The sequence below is a fragment of the Polypterus senegalus genome, chromosome 16 (assembly GCF_016835505.1).
Source record: "Polypterus senegalus isolate Bchr_013 chromosome 16, ASM1683550v1, whole genome shotgun sequence".
NCBI classification, from domain to species: domain Eukaryota; kingdom Metazoa; phylum Chordata; class Cladistia; order Polypteriformes; family Polypteridae; genus Polypterus; species Polypterus senegalus.
Genome location: NC_053169.1, coordinates 25,422,116 through 25,446,792, shown reverse-complemented (window position 1 = coordinate 25,446,792; position 24,677 = coordinate 25,422,116). Strand labels below are relative to the sequence as shown.

General features: G+C 36.7%; 1 protein-coding gene across 1 annotated transcript in view; it reads left to right on the top strand.

Moving 5' to 3' along the window:
* Positions 1 to 4,559: 4,559 nt before the first annotated feature.
* The window catches only part of rims1b (regulating synaptic membrane exocytosis 1b), a 248,608-nt gene continuing 228,490 nt past the window's right edge, over positions 4,560 to 24,677 (top strand). Inside the window, exon 1 of the mRNA XM_039739003.1 lies at positions 4,560 to 4,630. The gene's annotated coding sequence lies outside the window, so the exon portion shown is untranslated. The remainder of the gene's footprint in view (positions 4,631 to 24,677) is intronic.

The window sequence follows — 24,677 nt, the reverse complement described above, 5'->3', positions numbered from 1 at the left end:
ATGTATGCTTAATGGCTAAATTGGGAGAAATGTACAGGTATTAGATGAATTTATCCACTTCTTGAGCAGGCCAAGGAAGAATGTATTCTTTCACAGACTGATTTGCATTTGTTTTCTGAAAGTTTAACAGTAAAGTTCTGTTGGCAGTACAGTCTTAGATTATCCCGTATGTGTTTTTATAAAAACACTTATATGGAGGTACTTTTTATCAATATTAGTACTTTGTATTAAAGTCTCTGTATACAGTAAGGAAATAAGGTTAGGTACTCTAGTTACAGTGATATCATTATTATTAGATTCTTGGTGATTGTTGAATCATCTGATTTTTGCTTTTCATAACAGTTTTTGGGTATTGGTAAACAAGGTAAAACATAGGGAGAAAGAAAAGCAGGATTTTCTTTCAGTGACTTGTCATGAAGATATAAGTTTAGTGTGGTAATTTTCTTTTAAAGGTTTCAAACTATACTTGTTCACAATGCAGTAGTAAATGAGAAAACTGAGCAAAACTGAATATTCATTTATGCTTTATATTTCAGAAGGGACAGTTTATGTAGCCTGAGCCTTTTGCCTTTCTAAATACTCAGTGCTACAACTGCACCCAATATATTGAAAGGTGATTTATTATATTAAAAGGAATACAGAGGAAATGATATATCATATACTGTAGGTAGTGTATTCATTTCAATGCTGTTGATTGTGTTAACTCAAGACAGATGAATGTTAGACAAGCTGCAATGTCTTGTTTTGATAAAGTATATACGAAGAGACTGTTAATAGTGAATTTTCAAATATTTTTAATCTGTCATATAATTTTCATCCCTTAGTAGGTAAACTGAACCATGCCAACAAATGTGAAATGTTTAAAGTTAATCTTATACTGAGGGTTATTCATGTGAAATAATAACATTTTTGCTGAAATAAATTTTAAAATTAGGGATCTTGTGGAACTCATCCATCATATGGAGGCAATAAGTCTGAATCAGTTACATAAAGCAACATTTCCTCAGAATCAAATGATAGTTTCTTTCATAGCTATGCTTTAGAATCTACAGATTCTACAAAAATGCAGTGAGTTTCTATGGGATTAATACAAATTTTGGTAAAGGACGCCTTTGTGCTAGAAGGAAACTGAGGCTTTATGGTTAAATTATTATAATTGAATCAATATTGATATAATAGTGAGAAAGCAAAATTAATATAAATTGGCAAATATATTTATGTACATTTATGTACATTTTAGTCTAACAATTCATTTTTAGCAGGTCCTCAGAAGATTCATATTAAATTGAATTGTGCAGTGATTTAAATAACATCTTGATGTAATTTTATTAATTTAAAATGATAATGTAAAGTTTATGAAATATTTTGAAGTAGCACTTCACACAGCCAGTATGACCTTTTTGTTTTCACTCTGTGCATGTGATTTGCAGTTTTTTCTTTCATCAAGGGCATAGAAATTATTTTGCAGGATCTCATGTTTTCTGACTCTTCGAGAGCCCTTTAAGATTTATTTAGTTTAGCTGTGCGCCACATGGCTATTTATTATTCGTTCAGCCTACATAACTTTCACTTAAACGGACAGGGCATGATAAGATAAGAAGACTGGTCAGTGCTACTCCGTACAGGCAGTTAAAGTATGCATACTGATGACCCTCACCAGACCCACTGAGCCTCTATTGCAATGACCTGTACACATTGTGACTGACATACAGCCAAATGACAGGTCCCAAATGGAGCCATAAGTTGGCATGCTCACGGTCTGTTCACTGCTTAATTTTCAAATTCTCCAACATAATGGTTGCATCATGATCTGCCAATTTTAGTCATTTACGTTTTTAGTTTCTCCAGTCCATTTCTGGCCTGATTCAGTTCTTAGGCAGAGTTTTTGCTGGTGGACCAGAGTGGTCTGTTTTCTGGAAAAGGAAACAAAAACTTGATAGGAATACAGTGAATGATAATGTCTACCCTAGCTTTCAGAAAGCCTTATGAGGCAGAAACGAGAATTCAGCATGCAGATGATTGCATATCAGGTTTATTAACACAAAGTAACAGGTTATGCTGTAAAAAAAAAAAAATTATAAAAAAAAAAATCACAGTTGTTATAGTTAGGATATCATGGAAATGTAAGTACAATAAAAAGGCCCCTATAATGCTAGGGTATATGTAGCACAAGTTTGGATGATTTATATTTTAAGATTTACAACACAATTTGTGAGATCACATTTGAAAGATGGTGTGCAGGTTTCTTTCATCTTTATCTCCAGAAGGATAACACTGTCAACACTTTTTGCTTACATACAGTGTACCTAGACTACTAAAAAGGCAACTTGGATTCTAGGTTATGTTCGGTAGAAATCCATATATGTTTGGTTTAAAATTTTATAATATGTGAGGCCTCATCTGAAATACTGTGTAGAGTTTTAGTTTTATTATCAGAAGGATTGTGCCAGGTAAAAATGAAGTGAAAGTAACCAGACTAATTCCAGGCTGGTTGATAAAGAGGTATTAAGAAATAATGATAAAGTTGGATTTTTTAGATTACACAGACAGATAACCAGCAAATCCAGTTCATGTTAATGAGGAGTTGAGGTTTCTTTCTTCAACATTTGGGGCGTAGGTGGAAGCAACTAATGAACTGGGTACTACTCCATCACAGGGAACATTCATGCATATATACTTATTGTATGAATTTAGCTTTGCTAGTTGACCTGATTTGTGTGTTTGTGGGATATGTGGGGATCTTAGTACCTGCAGAACAAGACTCACCCAAACAATGTCCCTGCTGAGAATGACATGATTCAGTTAATTTAACATTGTAACAGGAAGTTGTAAGGCTAAAACCAGGTACTATATTAACAAAGGTTTTAAACAGAGTAATAGATCACTGATGGCTTGTAGTAAATTTCAAACAAATCCTAAAAAGTAGGTATATAATGTTGAAGTCCCTAGTTAAATGTCTTTTTTAAAATTTCAAAGAAGAAAAAGGAGCTGTTAGTGGAAGAAATTTTAAGTACAGAGCTCCCACACATTTACGTGATCTTCTGTCCAGTATTGAAGAAGCTTAGTCATTCATAGTGTTTAAATCATGACTAAAATCTTATCAATTTAGCATTGAATATTGTTAGAGCATAGAATGAGACTGTTTATAGTGTCTTTATAGTGATTGCTTACTATATAATTGTTGTTACAATCACCATTAGCAAACCCAAATTCAGTCCCTTATCAAATTTTTGCCAGTATCATTTTACATTTTTTTTGTATCATAGTATGTTTCGGAAGTAGACTGAAAGTACATATGTATCATTGCTTATGGGAATTTACCTTAATATTTTTTTCGTACTTTACACTTATTTTGAAAAAGTTAGGAAATTACTTGATTAGTCTTACTGGACTGAATGGCTTGTTCTGATCAATTTGTATGTACCTTTTTTTTTATTATTATTTAAATTTTTCACTAAAAAATATAATTTTTTTTTCTGCGGGAAAAAGGCGGCGATACTACAAGACTGAAAAACGTTCTCCAAGAGTTGTCGAGGACTATAGGCATTTCTTAGCACATAAGATATATATTCAAAGAAAGTCAAGTCCAACATGACCCAAAGATGAGATTGGAAAAAAAAAATTTTCGTTTGTGCAAATAACGTTTTTTTCTAGCACCTAAATAAAAAAAATCCTATTTTTAATCCACCATAGGCTGCTTAGGATATCCTATTGTCTCCAAGCCTTTTCTTATTTGTCAAATGTTAGATAATATAATGCAGTCAGATACTATTTTTGTTTTTGTTAAAGCCTGAAGATTATAGAATTAGAGATTCCATGTTGTTTTGTATTTGTTGAGAAAGAGGCTGTAAGGTAAAATGGAAATGTTTGATCATTGCGACTCATCCAGTATTATCCTGGTTGCTTCTTTAAACAAAAATATATTTCCTTCGACTGCCTGTCAAAGCTGTTTTTAGAGAAACTGAAGGAAATGGAAAGCTTCCAACACTATAGGTTTATTGTGTTAGTTTTTTATGGTTTGTGACTTGCTTTGCTTTTTTGAGCCATGTTCTCAGTGTTGTATGTAAAATTTCTATATTCTGAACAATAAAAAAATCCACTGCTGTCTTCTCAGAAATCAAGTTTACTTCTAGCTTTTTATGTTTTCATTAACTTTTTAGAACTGTGATGTGTCAGTTATTTGATAACATTACCTACCTGACAAAAATCATAAGTGTTTTCCTTTTTAATTATTTAATTATTCCTTTAATTAAGTATTTTTAACTCAAAAATTTACATCACAGTATTTTTAGTTTTAATGCAACCAACAACATAAGTACTTGTGAATTGTGTAGTAAAATGCACATTTTTAAGTCATAAGACCACATAGAGATTTGTATTCAAGAAACTAACTTACTCATCCTCATTTTTTGTTAGAAGATTGCACCAACAATTTGAAAGCTACAAAGAACAAGTGAGGAAAATTGGAGAAGATGCTCGACGGTATCAAGGAGAGCACAAGGATGATGCTCCAACATGTGGAATTTGTCGGAAAACAAAGTTTGCTGACGGCTGTGGCCATATATGCTCATATTGTCAGAGGAAATTCTGTGCCAGGTGTGGAGGCCGTGTGTCTCTCCGCTCCAACAGCGTGAGTACAAACTGCGTCAATGCACATATGCAAGATATTGAAATTGGTTATTCCATGTGATTTATATGGTTTATACAAAATTATTTTCCTAGTTATCATCATCTTCTATTTTGTATGCTGTGCATCTGTTCTTTCTATACAAAGGAAAGATGGTTGTATTGGTTGTGTCAAGTTTCTGGGAGTCATTGTTTCTGTGAAATGTGCTTGCATGCTGTTTTGTAAATCTATTGTGTTTGTGTTGTCCTGTCCATGTGCATGTTACAAAATACATATAACTTTTGTTTTGTAAATACTACTTATTTATCTGATTGTATGAAAAAACAAATGGTATGATATAAATGTGTATAATATTTAATATTTATCATACTTGTAAAAAGTCGACACATATAAGTAATCAAAAAGTCATCAGGCATGACAGAAAAGCAGGTGTTGCCCAAAAATATGCAAAGCAGCCAAAAACATAATTTATAAATTAGTCAACTTGTTTATTCATTTAAATTTAAACCCACTTTAAGGTTGCAATCATACTGCAAAAATAATAAATGTAAATTTTCTTTTTTCATATATTATAGAAAATAAAAATATAAAACATAATATTTAGCTTCAGAACTTAGTATGTAATAAGCAGCTGCATAAAGGTCAAGTGTGGAGATTTTAAATTATTCAATAGTAATCATAATGTCAGGCAGTCTGCAATGATATCTGACAGGGAAATACAAAATTATGAGGCATGCCAATCTATCATTCTTTATTTTTTGCAACATCTTTCACAGCAAGCATTCACATAAAAGGTTTTTAAAGGTAATATAATAATACAATTCATTAATTTGAAAAATAAATGTACATAAAAGAGTAAAAGCCAATTTCAGGACAGTGGTTTTTTTTTTATGAAAATGCTAAGATTTAAAGGTACATGAGAACTGATTAACAGTAAGTATTCATAAGCTATAGTTGGCATTATGCCACCAGGGTACAGTAAAATCAGTGTCAAGAAAAATAAGATAAATGTGTAGCAATTGAGAAATTACAAAAAATATGTGCCAACAGCCGAGATTTAAATATTCTGTCTAGAGGAACCTGACAAACACACCTAGAGAAAAGGCTACAAGGGAAATACATTTCAATGAGAAATTTTGTAGCAAGATTTTCTGACAGACAGAAGATATGGACATCAAATTATTTTGATTTTGTAACAGCCTTATATGGTATACATAGTTTTTATAAATGTTTTGGACATGGAAATTTGCAGCTTTGTATGAAAGTAATACAAAGAAAAATAAATATTCTTATGGCAGTAAGCTAGTTTAGTATCGCTTATAGTTTAGTGTTATATGGTCATTGTTTTTCGTCAGAATCAAGGGTCTGGAAATGGTGTATAGCTCAGTTGATAAAGGAACACTTCAGTTTATTGTGCATTTTCATAGTACATTACTATTCATAGCCTCCACTGGAAGTTTGATGTCAGTTGCATTATTGTATACCTTAGTAGTCTTGATGCACAGTTTTTGTACAAGTGTCAAAGAATCCTCACAGTCTCAGATTATCAACAAAGTTATTATGAATTATATTATCATATCAACTTTTTTATTTCTGGAATTTCTTAGCACATTCTTTGGCATTTGCTTAAAGAAGAAAACCTATTTAGGTTCATCACTACTTACAATTTATTTATTTATTTTAAATCACAGCTTCAATTTTTCTTTAAGCATCAAATAATTATTTCAAATATCTGACATTGTGTCACTGTAGATTTTTTATTTTTTTTTTGGTTTATCAGCATTCAGCTTTCTCAGTATTTCCTCTTGCTGAATACTATTTTTGTACCAGTAGCTGTCAATAAGTATAAAATCATGGTATTTGATTGGATGTGTGTTTGTAGTCATGATTTTGCGGTTGTCTTGTTTATTCTCCTTTCTTTGCTTTTTCTTGTAAATCTGTAGGTGGTGAGATGTGAAGAGTTGAGAAAAAGGGGTTGTGCATTTGCTTCTACTATCTATAGCCATTTTGTTTGTGTCATTACAACTGGTAAGCATCTACAGTGCAAATACTGCAGCTCAGTGATGCAAGAACATTAGACCACATTTTTTCCATCATTATAGTAAATCACAATACTTAATAACGATTTAGGTACAAGTAAGTGTATAGCAAAGTCAGTTGTGTTTTTATACCAGTCACATTTTACAAAGTATAAGCTGATGCACAAAGAAACTCCAATCAAGTGTGTGTGAATAGGAAACAACTATTAAAGATACTATGAAAAAGGTATTTGAAAAGAAAACAAATTTATGCCATAACCTTATGGAATTGATGCCATGAACTTAGCATATATGTTACAGACCTTTACTAAGTGATTTTAAAACAAACTGTTGGTTTATAGATTTTCACACATTTCATCAATAAATGCAATTTTATTCAAGCTTGAAGCGATAGTTGAATGCAGGACAAATTCAGATAGAATATCTAAATACTGTATAATGTTTGATGTTATGACAGAGTATTTCAATGCCTGTCCAATCACATATACTTAAACCAGATCTTCAACACATAGAATGTATTTATAAATAAATACATAATCATTGTTTTATAGATGAATCATATTTAACTATGTGATAGAAAATGTATAAAAAAGTGTTTTATAAATTTAGTTCAGTGGATGTCCTGTGGCCTGTGGCTTCAGATACTCATCCCACCAACTTTTGTTTGGACTCGTAGTTTAATTAAGAAAATGTTATTTCCCAATTTCTATGTTTTGGGGTCAATGCAGAAATTAATTAATATAGTATGTGCACTAAATTTTTTGAAAAGTAGCAAGCATTTATGTATATTACATACAGATAATTTAGTGTTAATTATTTTATTGGTTTTTAAAGTTTTTATCATCATCATGATGTTCTGGTTACTCAGTCTGCTGTTTACTATCAAGATGGCGTAGTTCAGGATAAATCAATGATACTTTAGATACTATTCCAGTAGCATGTAAAGAACTATCTGAATTTTATGTAAGTCATTATTCTCCAGATATTCCTTTTTCCTTCTTTTATTTTCACATTTAAGATTTCCTGGTAATGATGACAAGTTTAGTGAAGCTGCAGTACAAAATTAAGACAACAGACCTAAGGTTAATTCTGCTTATCGTAAATGGTGAATTTACTAAAGAAGTATTAAATTCCTGATGCCGTATTTTCAAGGCTATGTTTTGCAGTAAACAATACTGAAATGTGAATTGACTTTCAAGGCCCCAAAGTGGATGATAATTACAAAAAACCCTCAGCGTGTCACAAGGACAGTCATTTTAATATCATTTAAGTGTTGCAAGAGGATGGAAGACTTAATGTACTCATTAAGTATATAAGCATGTTTTATGAGATTAAAAAAATGTGTTTTTTTGGTGCTCTGCACATTTAAATATGGGGAAAACATAGCAGCATGTTTTTAATCACCAGAATGTCATCATTAACAAGCGTCTATAATGCGACCATGAATGAGCAGTCAGATGCTCAGCTGGCTATACAGATGATAAAAACTAGAACACAACAGGATTAACTGTGGATTAGTTCAATTTAGCTCAGATCTCGTTCCATTGCTCGCTGCAACAAAACTAAGGATCATCTCCTACTGGCACCATACTTCTTAATCTGTTCTTGATGCTAATACATTACTATCTTAGGAAACCTGTAACTGACCCATTGCATCTCAATTGCCCACGTATCCTGACTAACTAAGGATTTATCTCCACCAACATCTATGCTTCTTGTACATTTATCCCACTTGCCTTCTGACATGCCATTTTCTTCTGCCACCTAACACTGAACTCACAGCACACTGGCAACAGCAAGCATTTTAAACCAACTTATAGGGCTCACTTTTAGAGCTGTCTTTGTAGGTGTTTTAGGGTCATGGGTTTACATTGTTAAATTCTGGGACTGGTAATAAATTTATCCTGTTCAGTTAGTGATAATATAGGCCTGTCTTCTAATTTCAAAGTAAATGGTTATACTAGAGGCTGGAATTGCCAGGGGCGCTATGACGCAAAAACTAGCATAGTACATCCATGACAATATAATAACTTTAAAGTTTTGCAATGTACTATTAAGTACTGCAGTGAAGTTTTGTCATATACTAGAATTTATTATACCTTCTTTTCCTTTAAATTAAAAGCCATTTCTTTATAGGCAAAAAGTTGCTCAACTATTACACTTAAAACTCCATGATTCAATTTATCCCAGTTATTTTTATTTGTTTTTAACTATCATAATGGCTCTTAAGAATCCTTGCAGTCTTCACATTAAGAATGGGAATGCTCTGCTACGGTATAGTAACAACACACACACATATTGATTGTGTTTTTAACTTTAGATCAGGGCCTGTTCTTTAGCTCAGAGACTGTATTTTGTAGTGATGTTTCAACCAAATAATGAATATTAGAATGTTTAACATTTATTGTTTGAATAAATATGCACATGTGGATTTAAAAATTTGCAAGCTACATCCATACATGTTAGCATATGAGGTCCTTCTCAGTAGACCAATAATGTGCTGTCTGTACTAAGGATTGCACCCATAAGTCGAGATATAGCTGAGATTTTTGAATGACAATCTACCACAAATTACCGCATAGACGCAGGTTCGAATCATGCTTGCGGCTCATTGTTGAATGAAAGAAAATATCACTAAAATAAATAAATTCAAAAACTTTCTCATCAGCGAATTTGAGTTCTTCATTGCAGGTGTAGATGTTTACTTTTCTTCTTGATTAAACAAAACCCTTTAGTGAATGATTGATTTGTCAAAGGAACACATGAGCAACAAGCATAGTTAAACATCACACTTAAACAAACTGCCGGCCCATTCTATTGAATCAGGATTACAACAAATAATAATGCCTTTCACTTACTTATATAGCACCTTTATCAAGCTCTCAGATGGCTGCACAGATAATCAAGAGAAGTACAATAAAAATAAAAGCACAATAAGAATGAATAAATAACAGAGCACAGCCTTATGTTTGTATATATTTATAAAATTTGAGATGTAATATATTCTAGTTGATGTTGAAATTCAATTAATTTGAAGTAGGTAAAAATAAATATTTGGAAATGTTGGAAAGGGAAAGTGAAATGTTTATATACATAGCACGAAACAACTATATATATTGTAGTAAACACTACAAGACCAGTGGCACACACACCGCTAGTTTAATTTTAGATATTTATATATGTTATATAATTTTATATAATGTGTATATGTGTGTGTGTGTGTGTGTGTATATATATATATAATATATATATATATATATAATGTGTGTGTGTGTGCTGCGGTGGGTTGGCACCCTGCCCAGGATTGGTTCCTGCCTTGTGCCCTGTGTTGGCTGGGATTGGCTCCAGCAGACCCCCGTGACCCTGTATTCGGATTCAGCGGGTTTGAAAATGGATGGATGGATGGATGTGTGTGTGTGTGTGTGTGTGTGTGTGTGTGTATATATATATACTGCTCAATAGAATTAAAGGAACACTTTTTAATCAGAGTATAGCATAAAGTCAATGAAACTTATGGGATATTAATCTGGTCAGTTAAGTAGCAGAGGGGGTTGTTAATCAGTTTCAGCTGCTGTGGTGTTAATGAAATTAACAACAGATGCACTAGAGGGGCAACAATGAGATGACCCCCAAAACAGGAATGGTTTAACAGGTGGAGGCCACTGACATTTTTCCCTCCTCATCTTTTCTGACTGTTTCTTCACTAGTTTTGCATTTGGCTACAGTCAGTGTCACTACTGGTAGCATGAGGCGATACCTGGACCCTACAGAAGTTGCACAGGTAGTCCAACTTCTGCAGGATGGCACATCAATACGTGTCATTGCCAGAAGGTTTGCTGTGTCTCCCTGCACAGTCTCAAGGGCATGGAGGAGATTCTAGGAGACAAGCAGTTACTCTAGGAGAGCTGGAGAGGGCCATAGACCCATCAGCAGGACCAGTATCTGCTCCTTTGGGCAAGGAGGAACAGGATGAGCACTGCCAGAGCTCTACAAAATGACCTTCAGCAGGCCACTGGTGTGATTGTCTCTGACCAAACAACCAGAAAGACCTCATGAGGGTGACCCAAGGGCCCCATGTCCTCTAATGGGCCCTGAGCTCACTGCCCAGCAGCATGCAGCTCGATTGGCATTCGCCATAGAATACCAGAATTGGCAGATGCACCACTGGTGCCCTGTGCTTTTTACAGATGAGAGCAGGTTCACCCTGAGCACGTGACAGAAGTGAAAGGGTCTGGAGAAGCCATGGAGAACATTATGCTGCCTGTAACATCATTCAGCATGAGCAGTTTGGTGGTGGGTTAATGATTGTCTGGGGAGGCATATCCATGGAGGGTCACACAGACCGCTACAGGCTTGACAAAGGCACCTTGGCTGCCATTAGGTATCAGGATGAAATCCTTGGACCCATTGTCAGACCCTATGCTGGTACAGTGGCTCCTGGTGCACGACAATTCCTGGCCTCATGTGGTGAGAGTATGCAGGCAATTCCTGGAGGATGAAGGGATTGATACCATTGACTGGCCACCACACTTTCCTGACCTAAATCCAATAGAACACCTCTGGGACATTATGTTTTGGTCCATCCAATGCCACCAGGGTGCACCTCAGACTGTCCAGGAGCTCAGTGATGCCCTGGTCCAGATCTGGGAGGAGATCCCCCACAACACCATCTGTCATCTCATTAGAAGCATGCACCGATGTTGTCAGGCATGTATACAAGAACACAGGGGCCATACAAAGTGCTGCGTACAATTTTGTGTTGGTGCAATTAAATTTTCGCAAAATGGACTAGCCTGCCACATAATTTTTTCACTCTGATTTTTGGGGCGTCTTTGAATTCAGAGCTCTTTATGTTGATCATTTTCATTTCCATCAAACGATTCGGCATCCTTTCGTTCCTAACACATTACCCAGTCTATATCAGTATAGATATCCAGGAGGATTTCTTTTTCCCATTGAGATCTGATGTGTTTTCAAAGTGTTCCTTTAATTTTTTTGAGCAGTTTATATATATATATATATATATATATATATATATATATATACACACGAGGTGTGGCAGAAAAGGTTTGGATTTTTTTCTCCTAAATAATAAAAACCATCATTTAAAAACTGCATTTTGTGTTTACTTGTGTTATATTTGACTAATGGTTAAATGTGTTTGTTGATCAGAAACATTTTGTATGACAAATATGCAAAAGAATAAGAAATCGGGAAGGGGGCAAATAGTTTTTCACACCACTGTATATGGATGTATATGTATGTAATATATATATATATATAAAATATATACAATATAAAATATATACACATACCTTTTCTAACTTAGCAAGCAGTCGGCACAAGACAGGAACAAACCCTGGACTGGATGACAGTCCAAGTGCCTATTTATTTATTTTAATTTATTAATTTATTCACACACACTGTCTTGTTAATCACTTCTGTACATTAAGACTTTCATACAGATAAGAAATTCACAGGCCCTATATACTGTAAGGTAGAAATCAACATCTTAAATAAGAAAAGAGAGTGCAGGCAGGGTGGAATGGATGGAGAAGAGGGTCAGTAGTGATTTGTGACAGATGGGTATCAGTGAGAGTAAAAGAGAAGGTCTATAGGATGGTAGATAGACCAGCTATGTTATATGGAGAGCCGGTGGCCCTGACCAAAAAACAGGAGACAGAGCTGGAGGTGGCAGATATAAAGATGTTAAGATTTGTATCAATGGGACGACGATGGACAGAATTAGAAACGAGTATATTAGAAGGTCAGCTTAAGTTGGATAGTTGGGAGACAAAGTCAGAGAGTCGAGATTGTGTTGGTTTGGACATGTGCAGAGGAGCGATACTGTTTATATTGGAAAAAGGATGCTAAGGATAGAGCTGCCAGGCAAGAAGAAAAAAGGAAGGACTAAGAGAAAGTTGATGGATGTGGTGACAGAGGACATGTAGGTGATGGGTGTAATGGAGCAAGATGCTGAGGACAGTTATTCCATTGTGGTGATCCCTAACAGGAGCAGCTGAAAGAAGAAGAAGAAAAAGTAAGAAAAGCAACTTAATCCTCTAACAAATCAATACAGTAATCGGGCAGGAGAAAAAGCTTGTCCTTCTGCAGCATTTATTACTCTTCAGCTATTGCTTGAACAGGGAGCATTCATCTGCAGGAGTGTCAAACTCCAGGCTTGGATGGCCGCAGGTTTTTATTCTAACCCTTTTCCTGATCAGTGACTAGTTTTCACTGCTAATTGACTTCTTTTCCCTTCATTTTAATAGCCATGCTTTTAAGGATTCACCCCTCTGAACTGATTCTTTTCTTCATTAAATGGTACCAACCAGAAATTAAATGAGAAGTGAGCCGCCAGATGACCAGCTAAATCAGGGGCTTCAAATTCCCACCAATTTCACTCCAACCAGTTTCTTATTGAGAAGCCGATTTTTGCTGTTAATAAAACCCATTATTTAATTCATTGGCCTGTTGCTGCTCTCATTCTGCCATAGCAGACATTTCCAAAGCTGTTGAATTTCTGTTTTTTGTAAGAACACCATCAAAATGTGTTGGCGACCTGAGATATCACCCATACTTTATTTTCAGATAATATGTGATCGGCACAGGTGAGCTTGTCATGTGGCGGCTCCTTTTGTGTCTCATTATTGTTTGGATGCTAATTAAGGAAAAAGAAACAACTAAAGAGCCTGAGTAAAGTTAATTAAAACTAAAGATAAGGAAGCTAATTAGCAGCAAAAACTGGTCACTAATAAATAAGATGGTTACAAAGAAAACCTGCCGCCACTGCGGCCAACCAGAACCGGAGTTCGACATCCCTGTTGTACAGCATGATCAGAATCGTCTGAATATTAAAAGGTGTAGGTCTATTTTATAAGCATATTTTGTAATGTCAGTGTTAATATAAAAATAACTATAATTATTATTATTCTATATTAGTATTAATGTGAACAATGTGTGAAATTAGTGAAATTATATATATAATATTTTTACTGTAGTAATTAATTAAGAATTATTGGTCTTTATATACCAGAAAGACAATCCTGTGGTTTTCTGTAGGAAATATGTACACTTGGTTCATCTATCTTTTCAGTTAAAAATGATCTCACCCAAACAATGAATTAAAAAAAATAAATAAATAAAAGTTTTTAAATTGCCAAAAATGAAGTCAAGGAAAAGAAAGTTTTCACTTTCAATGATTTGTATTTTTATGATTATAAATTTCACCAATGTTTATTTGTACATTATTATCTTTATTTACACATTTTGCACACATATTTAATAACTGCAATAAACTGCACCAAGAATGTTAAAAAAATAATTTTAAAAAAGTGTACATGAATGTATATACTGTAAATCAGTTAATAATCCATTTAGACTACCAGATTAGAAACAATATGTCACATATGTAGTCGTATATCAAAGGGTAGTAAAACAACAATAATCAATACATTTATGAAACTTTTATGATAAAATTTAATAAATATATATTTTTTACTTAAGGTTATTTATCTCCACAAACCGAGACTCGTGCATAACATTTTTAGAAAGTTCAAAAATAATGCAAACCTCAAAGCGTGTGTGTACCGACTCAAACACGTCTTTGCAGCATACATTAATTGACAAGAGGCTGGCCTGCCCTTTCTGATTTTTGGTAGCCGACACGAGCCATGATTCGCCAATTCATGGTAGCTGACTGAACCGTCATTGGCCAATTCTTCATAGCCGGAATGGGCTGTGAGTGGTCAATTCTTAGTAGACATGGAGATGTCAGACGTGGAGTTTGTCACAATTAACTGCAGACCGATATACCTCCCCTGTGAATTCAATGCCATACTGCTAACTCCTGTGTATATAGCACCAGATGCTAATGCTAACTCTGCTCTGGGGCTTTTGCATGACACCATCAGCAGTAAACACAGCAAGTATCCTGAGGCTGTTCACATCATTTCTGGGGACTTTAATCATGCAGATCTGAAAGCAGTTCTCCCCAAATTCCATCAACACATAAACTGTGCAACCAGGGTTGTAAAAACACTGGACAAGCTGTACACAAACATCAGACAGGCCTATAGGGCTAGACCCCTAGCACACCTTGGCCAGTCTGATCACACATCTTTGTTTCTGATACCTGCATATACCCCTCTCAGAAAACAAGCTCCCACTATGACCAGGACTGTTACCATATGGCCCGAGGAGGCCTCCCAACAGTTGAAGGATTACTTCCAGAGAACTGATTGGGAGCTTTTCGATCACCAAGACTTGGAGAACCACACTACGGCATTCCTGGATTACATCAGGTTCTGCATGGTCAACGCCACCAGGGACAGATGAATAAGGATTATCCCTGGATAACGAGGGATGTCCAGAGTCTGCTGAAAGGCAGGAGTACTGCTTTCGGGTCTGGGGATGGGACTCTTTACAGTGTAGCCTGAGCGAACCTGAAGAGAGGCATCTGAGAGGCCAAGGCAACATACAGAAGGAGGATAGAGGACCATCTGAGGAGCAACACCAGGCAGGTATGGCAGGTTGTCCAGCACATCACCGGATACAAATCCAGCAACTCCTCGGCTGCTGTGGGAGATGCTTCTCTGGCAGAGGAGCTGAACATCATCTTTGCCCGCTTTGAGGTGACACCAACAGCAGTTCCATCACAGCCGCCTGTTCACAACAGCAACGTACTCATGGTGGAAGAGTGTGAGGTGAGGCGGGTGATGAGGAAGGTGTACCCGAGGAACGCTGCAGGACCTGACGGTGTGGCTGGACAGGTGCTGAAAGACTATGCGGATCAACTGGCAGGAATCTTCACTAGGATTTTCAACCAATACCTGTCCCAGGCCACAGTCCCATCCTGCCTCAAGTCCTCAATCATTGTTCCGCTGCTGAAAAAATTCATATGTCTGAATGATTTCCGCCCAGTGGCACTCGCATCTGTCATCATGAAGTGCTTTGAGAAACTGGTGGGGAGTCATATCATTGCCTGCCTGCCAGCAGACCTGGACACATTTCAATTTGCGTACAAAGCAAAGAGATCCATGGAGGACACTGTGGCCACAGCCGTTCATGCTGCCCTGACCCACCTGGAGCAGCAGGGGACTTATGCCAGGCTGCTCTTTGTGGATTTCAGCTCGGCATTTAACACTATCCACCTACAACGACTGGTGTTCACACTGGTAGATCTGGGACTTCCATCACTCATGTGCAGTTGGATACTGGACTTCTTGTCTGGTCGCTCCCCGGGGTCAGGCTGGGTCTCCACACTTCCACTGCTCTCAGCCTCAACACTTGGAGGCGTAGGGTTGTGTGCTTAGCCCGCTTCTCTACACCCTGTACTCATATGACTGTGTCCCCACTCACCATAGCAGCAAGATCATAAAGTTCGTTGATGACACGATGGTGGTCGGACTTATCTCGGGCAAGGAAGGTTTAGGTTTAGGTTTAGTTTATTTATATAGCACATTTACAACAGCCACACGACTGACCAAAGTGCTGTACATTTAGAAACAACAACATAAAATAGAAATATACGATTTAGCCAAAAGAAGCACAGCAGAAACACATAAAAATAATTTGTATAAATATATCTATACATATACATATATCTACAATTACACACATCTAGGTAGGCAAAATAAGGCCTAGTAAGCCAGAGAGAACAGATGTGTTTTTAAAATAGATTTAAAAATAGTCAGACTAGGAGCCATTCGGATTTCAATAGGCAGATCATTCCAAAGACGAGGCCCAATTACAGAGAAAGCACGGTCACCTCTACGCTTTAGTCTGGAGTGTGGAATTAAAAGAAGGTTCTGATCACCGGATCTCAAACTTCTCAGGGGGGTATATTGGTGAAGCAATTCAGATAAATAGATGGGTGCTTGTTGGTGTAGTGTTTTAAAAACAAATAATAAGATTTTAAAATGTATTCTAAATTGAACAGGCAACCAATGAAGGGACTTCAGAAGCTGAGTCACATGATCCATTTTTTTCTTTTTTAAAAGAAATTTAGCAGCTGCGTTCTGGACCAATTGAAGACGGGCAATTTGGGATTTGGAGATGCCATAATAAAGAGAGTTGCAATAGTCGAGGCGAGATGTAATAAAAGCATGTATGGCCATCTCCAGGGTCTTGTCAGTGAGATAAGGTTTAATTTTTGCAAGCGTGCGAAGCTGATAAAAGCTCGATCCGATCACGGCAGAGACTTGTTTGTCAAGTTTTAATGAGTCATCTAACAGGACACCCAGATTCCGAACCTGTGAAGACCTGAAAGCTGATAAAGGTCCCAGGTCAAATTCCGGGGCCTTCATATGTTCAGAAGGGCCAAAGACTATCACCTCAGTCTTCTCTTCATTTAAGGATAAGAAGTTTTGGGATAGCCAAGATTTAACTTCATCTAAACAAGACAACAAGGCATTCATAGCCAGTGGATCAGTTTTCTTAAAAGGTAAATAAATTTGTGTGTCATCAGCATAAAGGTGAAATGATACCCCATGTTTTCTAAAAATAGAGCCTAGAGGTAGCATATACAGAGAAAATAAAGTGGGAGACAACACAGAGCCTTGAGGAAGACCACAGGAGAGAGAGGACGTCGAGGAGGAGAAGTCTCCTAGCCTAACCACGTATTTTCTATCAGATAAAAATGACTGAAACCATTTTAAAACTGTGCCAGAAAGACCCACCCAGGACTCTAGTCTATTTAGTAATATCGAATGATTAATAGTGTCGAAAGCAGCTGATAAATCTAATAGAACAAGGACCACAGAATCCCCCGTATCAGTGGCTAAAAAGATGTCATTTAACACTCTCAAGAGGGCTGATTCGGTACTGTGGGCCGCCTTGAAACCAGATTGAAAATGCTCAAACAAATTGTTTAAAGCAAGAAAAGATTGAAGTTGGAAAAACACAATCTTTTCCAAAACCTTAGAAAGAAACGGTAGGACCGAGATAGGGCGATAGTTTTTTAAAACTGACAAATCGAGTGAAGGTTTCTTGAGGAGGGGAGTAATAGTAGCCACTTTCAAATTAGAAGGAACCACGCCTGTTGAGAGGCACTTATTAAAAAAGGACGCTAAGGTGAGCTGGCATACAGGGACAAAGTGGAGCGAGCGGCTGTCAGAATGGTGCAGAGTCAATAACCTGCTCCTCATCAATACAAAAATGAAGGAGCTTGTTATTGACTTTAGAAAAAACAAAACTGACATCCAGCCACTCATCATTGGCGGGGCCTGTGTGGAGAGGGTCCCGGTGTTCAGACTTCTAGGCATTGAGCTGGAGGATGACCTGACCTAGAGCGTCAACATCAAGGAGCTGCTAAAGAAGGCGTAGCAGAGACTGCATTTTCTGAGAATCCTCAGAAAGAACCATCTCCCCAAAAATCTGCTCCTTGCCTTTTATCACTGTTCCATTGAGATTGTGCTCACATACGGACTGTGTGTGTGGTACGGCGGCTGCACATTTCCTCAGAAAGGAAAGCGCTCCACAGGGTTATCAGGACAGTGGAGAGAACAATTGGTTGTACACTCCCCACTCTGGAACAAATCTACACCTCCAGATGCCACAAAAAGGCAATAGACATTTCACAGGATTCATCACATCCCGGTCATTGCCTCTTCAAGCTTTTGCCATTGGGCAGGAGATAAAGAGTAATGAAAACCAGGACAAACCGCCTTAAAAACAGCTTTTTAATTTAACTAATTAATATGTTCATGGAGCATCATTGCAGTTCAGGCCAGATTTACTGTTCACATGGAAATTATCTTTTGTTTACCAAGGTAAGGGTGAACGCAGCTCCTGTAAGTTGTATGTGGATGCAGCAATCGAATAAGATACTGCAAATTCAGCTCGGGTATTTTGTGCAAACATTTTCCTAATTCTCAGTTTCACATGAAGAAAAGATGGTTATAGTGCAAAGTACATGCTCCTTTGAATTTCCTTTAGTTACAATAATTCTTGTTGATTCCAGAATCTACCATTCAATAGAACTTAATTATTGCTAAGTATGCAAAGCAAGAATCTAATTGCAAGAAGCAGTTTCCATAGAATGTTTGTAGCCCCTTCTACAAGACACTACGTGGTACAGAAATAACATTAAGCTTTTTCCCAAATCTATGCAAAGCAAACAGAAAGGATTGACAAACTCCCAAAAGCCCTCAAAATTGGGCCACTCTTCTGTGGTTAGGAACAGAAGTCAACATTTCTCCTCCAAATTCAACTCTCTGATATAATCTCCATTCCATTTCATTGTCATAGGTTTTCCAGAAAGGCAGAGGAGTGTGATCCTTTGGTAACGTGAACACACCCTTTTGCCTCCCTTATTAAAATGTAGAACTAATAGCACAATCCACCAGTCCTGAGATACTGTTCCTGTGTTAACAACCATGCAGTGGCATGTTTTTTGAAACGCTCCACAATATTTAGTGCTTTCAGTATGTTTGCTTGATGCCATTACAGATACAGATCCTTGTAGCAGCCTTCTCTTTAAGGTCTTCAGGTTTTTTCAGACTCTAACTTCTTGATCTTTCTAGAGCTGTAGCTTTTTAAGATAGAGCTGAACTCATTCTTTTGTAAGCAGTAGTCATTTCTAGAATACAATAACTACTTGTTTGGGTACTTCCCATCTATCTAGCTTGACCTTTAATTATTCATCATTAATTAATAATGAACAAATTGGTATTAGTGGCCTCCTTTAAAAAAAACGTTAGGGCGGCGCGATTAAAACAGTTATGAAAACTCGGGTCGCAAATACGTAAAGTTTGAGAAACGCAGGTATAATACCATATTTATAAAATATGAAGCACCTCATTAAAATATTTTCCTTCTTGAAAGTCTTTCATAGATACGTAACAGTTTCTCATTAAATGGTTCTGTGGGGGGCTTTTTTGAAATCAGTGAAAGCCGTATCTTTAAATCCAAGCTGTTTAATTCAACAAAGAATGTGGCTGTGACTTCGTATCGGCTTTGATCTCACAGTGGCGTTTACTTTATAAACAGCAGTGATTGGGCAAGCTTTAATATTTTGCAAAAGTTATTAAGGGTCTAGTTTTGATTCTGCCTGCATCTCTTTGTTGAAAGCTAATGACGAAACCTGTGACATAACAATCCAAATCTATTTAATTCAACTCCAGGTCCCACCAGTACTGGGCAAAAGGCATCTCATCTAAAGGATGGTGCCATATTTTCAGCACATTGTCCCTCATCACTGCACTAGGGAATTGCGATCCACATTCAGACCACAGGGTAAGTGCCCCCTGCTGGTCTTACCAACACCTCTACCAGCAGCAACCTAGGCTTTTTAAGAAAGGCCTAACTGCAACCTGCAGTACTTATGACGTAGGTTAGGTAATCCCACAACATCAGTCACAAAATGCCCTTTGAGTCAGATAACACTCCTACAACCCTAATCTTAACCATAGTGTGACAGGGCCCTAATGTTAACTATAGTCTAATGCAATGGGTGTTTTGTGACTAACATTGAGGGTGTTTCGTGATGTTGGGGCATTACATGACTGACCTCACAGGTACTGCAGTCTGCAATTACACTCTGTTGGGCTTTTCCTGGATGGTCTGCCATCCAAGAACTGGCTGTGTTCGAACATGCTCAGCTTAAGATGGATGACCTGCTCTAAAGTGCATGTGGAATGGCTGCTACTCTTCCACAAAATCCCACAAACCGTTTTGCTCATTTTAATGCACCTGAGCTGCTGCATGTCTTATACATACAGTATGCTTAATCAATGTACTTTAAAATTATTAAATTAGTCTGTACAAAAATACTAATGCTGTAAAGAACTTTGTATTTGACTTGTTATACATTGGTCCCACTTTTATATACAGTATACATAATTCAGGATGCTTCATAGCCTACTGTGTCTGCAAATTTTGAGTATTATTAATAATTGTATTTATTGTACAGAAATAAGTAGAAGGACTTTTATTTTGTTTGTGTAACAAATCTACAAAGGGCCAAGGAAGCTCTTATTAGAAAGATGGAAAATATCACAAAATGCTCCCTGTAATACAGGAGAGCCACCACAGAAAAAAAACATAGTTGTTGAAAAGAATATGAAAAAAGGCCACATTTATCCATCACTTTTCTTGAAGGTCTGGAAGAGTAATGAACTTGCTCATCAGAACTTCATATATAACAAACAGACTGTGCTGTTCATTACTGGGTAAACACATAGTAAAATTTATTTCCTTGGCTAATTTATCACAAAAGCTTCTGTCAGCACCATGGCCCTTGTGAATAGAGAACATCATTTTAGTGTGCACCTTTAAGGTCTACAGGTAAAAGAAGAAACATAGTAAACACTGATAGAGCTAATATCTTATTATTTTTAAAAAAGATCCTTTAAAAGCCTAGTTAGGCTAGATATTCATTTCTGTGTTGACATTTCAGTTAGCTTGCATGTTTTGTATTTTATTTAATTTTATTTAAAATAATAAATATGTATTCTTCCTTAAACAAAATCCATACATTTCATTTGCTATGGCATATTTAATAAAATGTTATTTTTTATTATATATTTGTTATTGAAAGTGTAGAATCTATTTTTATGTAAAAGATGTACTTGTATCAGAACTTGGTATCGGCCTACAGTGTTTATGAAGTGCTTGGTATTGATGTCAGCTGTCAAAAAATGCTATTGGCGCATCCTTAGTATCCACAGCTGTTCGTGGTGTAAACTTTTCACCAAATGTAACATGTTCACTGTAACTCATACCTACTGTATTTTAAATAAAAAAAAAACACTATTGTAAAAACATTAAAACCTATTATATTAATTTGGGTTACAATAGATACTCATTGTGCCTTCCATCATCATTGTATTATCACATGTACAGTATACAAACTTCCATTCTGAAATTGCTAGTCCAAACTGTTGTCATTAATAGAAGTGTGGTAATTAAAATGAATAGGTTTCACTGTCTCTTTTGTTGGTACTGTTATGGTTGTCAAAATTATCATGGTTCCATGATATCAATTCTACAGCCTATGTTCAGAATACACTTCCAGTTCACTCTGGCTTTTGGCAGTTGAACCACGTAGGTTATCAAAGGGTATGACTAGAGTTGCAGCCCACTCAAAAGAGCCTGCACCAGCATTGTTACTTGACAAAGAGGGCAGATGGAGTGGCATCTGGAAATACTTTGGCTTTGTGCCAATTGGGAACGGAAACACATTAGATACATGTAAGCCTGTAAGTAAGATTTGTTACAGCCCAGTACCACCTAAAGGGACAAACACAGCTAATTTAGCCAAACACTAGAAGATCCGACACATGAGTATATAAAAAGAATTTCAGGAGGTGGCTATCTTTTTTCCTAAGTTACAGAAATATTAATCAACCTGTAAACTACTGTGTGTGATTTAGGGATGCAACGTTTGGGTTTATTTATTTTTTTTCTACAGGTTGAAACCTCTTTTTTTTATTCAATTAAATGTTTAATGCATTAGGGTAAAGGGTTTGCAATTACTTTTTACCTGAGGGCCAGTTTTATTCTGCGCAGTTCATTCGGGGGCAGCAATCTTTGGCACTTTGACTCAGTCACTCCCTTGACATTTAAACCCTTGCTGGGGTGTATGCTGCCATAACACATTACTTTGTTTTGTTTTATTTTATTATGTGAGATTTTAAAATGTATTTTATTACATTTACTATAGAATACACGACTGTATACCTTTTTAGTGTTTAACTGTATAAACAGTGATGATACTCCTCTGTGTGCCTATACACTCGAATTAAAACTTGTTTACTTTTTATTGTTTACAAAATTCTACTCTTACATTTTTAAAAAAATTGTACTAAATATTTGCATTTAATGGCTAAAATTTCTATTTGTTTTCATCAATGGAAATATTTTAATGCATATAGAATTATATAGCGTGAAATCATGAGAAATAAAATTTAGAATTACAGCCCATATTTAAAACCTTTGAATGTAACTTGTAGCTTGGTAAGGTGAACACTCTTTATTTCCTAGAAGTGGTTGGTTAAGAAGTAGCAACAATGTGTGTCTGTTGTTAAGTTGCTAATAGACATGGTTTCTCACAAGAAACAAGGCTTTTTTCTTACAGCACAGGTAGTCGAGGACCCTTTGTTCCCTGTTCCTGAATGTTCCAGGAAGTTGTCATAAGTGTAGCCATAGGTTATTTAAAGAGAGTGAATGAATATTGGGAAGAGCAAAATGATAAAGGGACATACATCAAAAACTCTCCCACAAGACACAAAGTCCACCTCCCTAAACCACAACTATCAGCTTACATTTTTCCATCCCCAATCCTCCCCCCAGAAACATCAAGTCTGATCCCCGATATCCATCAGAAGAACAAGACAGTAAATCACAAAATAGAGCTTGGCAATTAATTGAATGTAATGTGTCATCTCCTTTTTAAAGATCTCTCTCACATATAAGCATAATAATAAAATAATTATAATGTGATTAACATGAGCTACTCTGTTATGAGCAAGTTACTGGACTGGAATATGTTGAATGGCAGGTGGGGATAGGGAGCATACACTTTTACAGCGCATTGCAGCACCCACCAAATGACAAAACACAACAGGATCTTAGTTGGTAACACCCCAGGCAGACACGCAGTCCCACCCTTCTGGAAATGACCATCTATCTGCCATAGCCAGGTGTTGTGGTCGTCCCCTTGGCCTGGTCCAGATGCTCGGGTCCTCAACAATGAGAATCCTTCGAGCCGGATCAGCCTCTGGGAAATTTACCACATGACCGTTGAGATGTAACTGATGCTCCCCCTATCGTAGGTAATGTGTTCATTTGAGACTCTGTGAGCAACCGCTTGTTCGAGACAAAGTCAAAGCAGCAGTACCCAAGGATTCTCTGAAGCAGCACAGTACTAAAGAAGTCTAGTCTTCACCTCAGGTCACAGGAAAGCCTCCGTGTCTTGCAACCATATAGCAAAACAGGAAGCACCTGGGGCCTCATGTATGAACAGGTGTACGCACAGAAACGTTGCGTCCGAACGTTTCCACATTCAAATCGTGATGTATAAAACCTAAATTTGGTGTAAAGCCACGCACATTTCCACGGTAGCTCATACCCTGTCATACGCAAGTTCTCCGCTCGGTTTTGCAGACTGGTGGCACCCAGCGTCAAAGCAATGCTACTGTTCCTGCGTGGTTTATATTTCTTGTTCAGATCCACATCCCTGACACGGCTTTATAAATACACTGAAATTAACCGCATGTTGTTTATTAGTTTAATGCATCTGATTGTAATTAACCTGTAACACTATAATGGTCCACAGAATGGTCAAACTATTCTAAATACCATAGCTGCTTTAGTGTTGTTACTCTCACTGCACCTTCTTCTTCTTCTTTCAGCTGCTCCCGTTAGGGATTACCACAGCAGATCATCTTTTTCCATATTACTCTCATTGCACCACTCGGAGCAGCTGGTCGGAAAGAGAATTATCGGTATACAGCATCAAGCACACGCTGCCTCAGCCAAGCTTCCTATTTTAACTGCTTCTCACACGGCAAACCCTTCAAAACCTTTCCTGTACAGACCTCACGTTTCAGAAAAATTTCATCCCAAGAGCTCTAAACGCACTCTATCAGTCCATCAACTGCTCCTTGTAGAACTGTTTGTATTTATACGTACAATTACCTCACTGTAAACTTGCGACACACTTATAATATTGCACAACCTGAACCACTTTATAAAGCGCATATTTACATATGATGACAATATCATTTTTAAGATGAAATGCAGCAAAATATCTTTATTATATTATACAGATAAAACTAACTTTATTTAAATAATCTATATCTATACTAATAAAAGGCAAAGCCCTCACTGACTCACTCACTCACTCACTCATCAATAATTCTCCAACTTCCCGTGTAGGTAGAATGCTGAAATTTGGCAGGCTTATTCCTTACAGCTTACTTACAAAACTTAAGCAGGTTTCATTTTGAAATTCTACACGGTCGATAAAGTTCAACATGGCTTGTTGACCGTTCTTATTCATGGCCCCA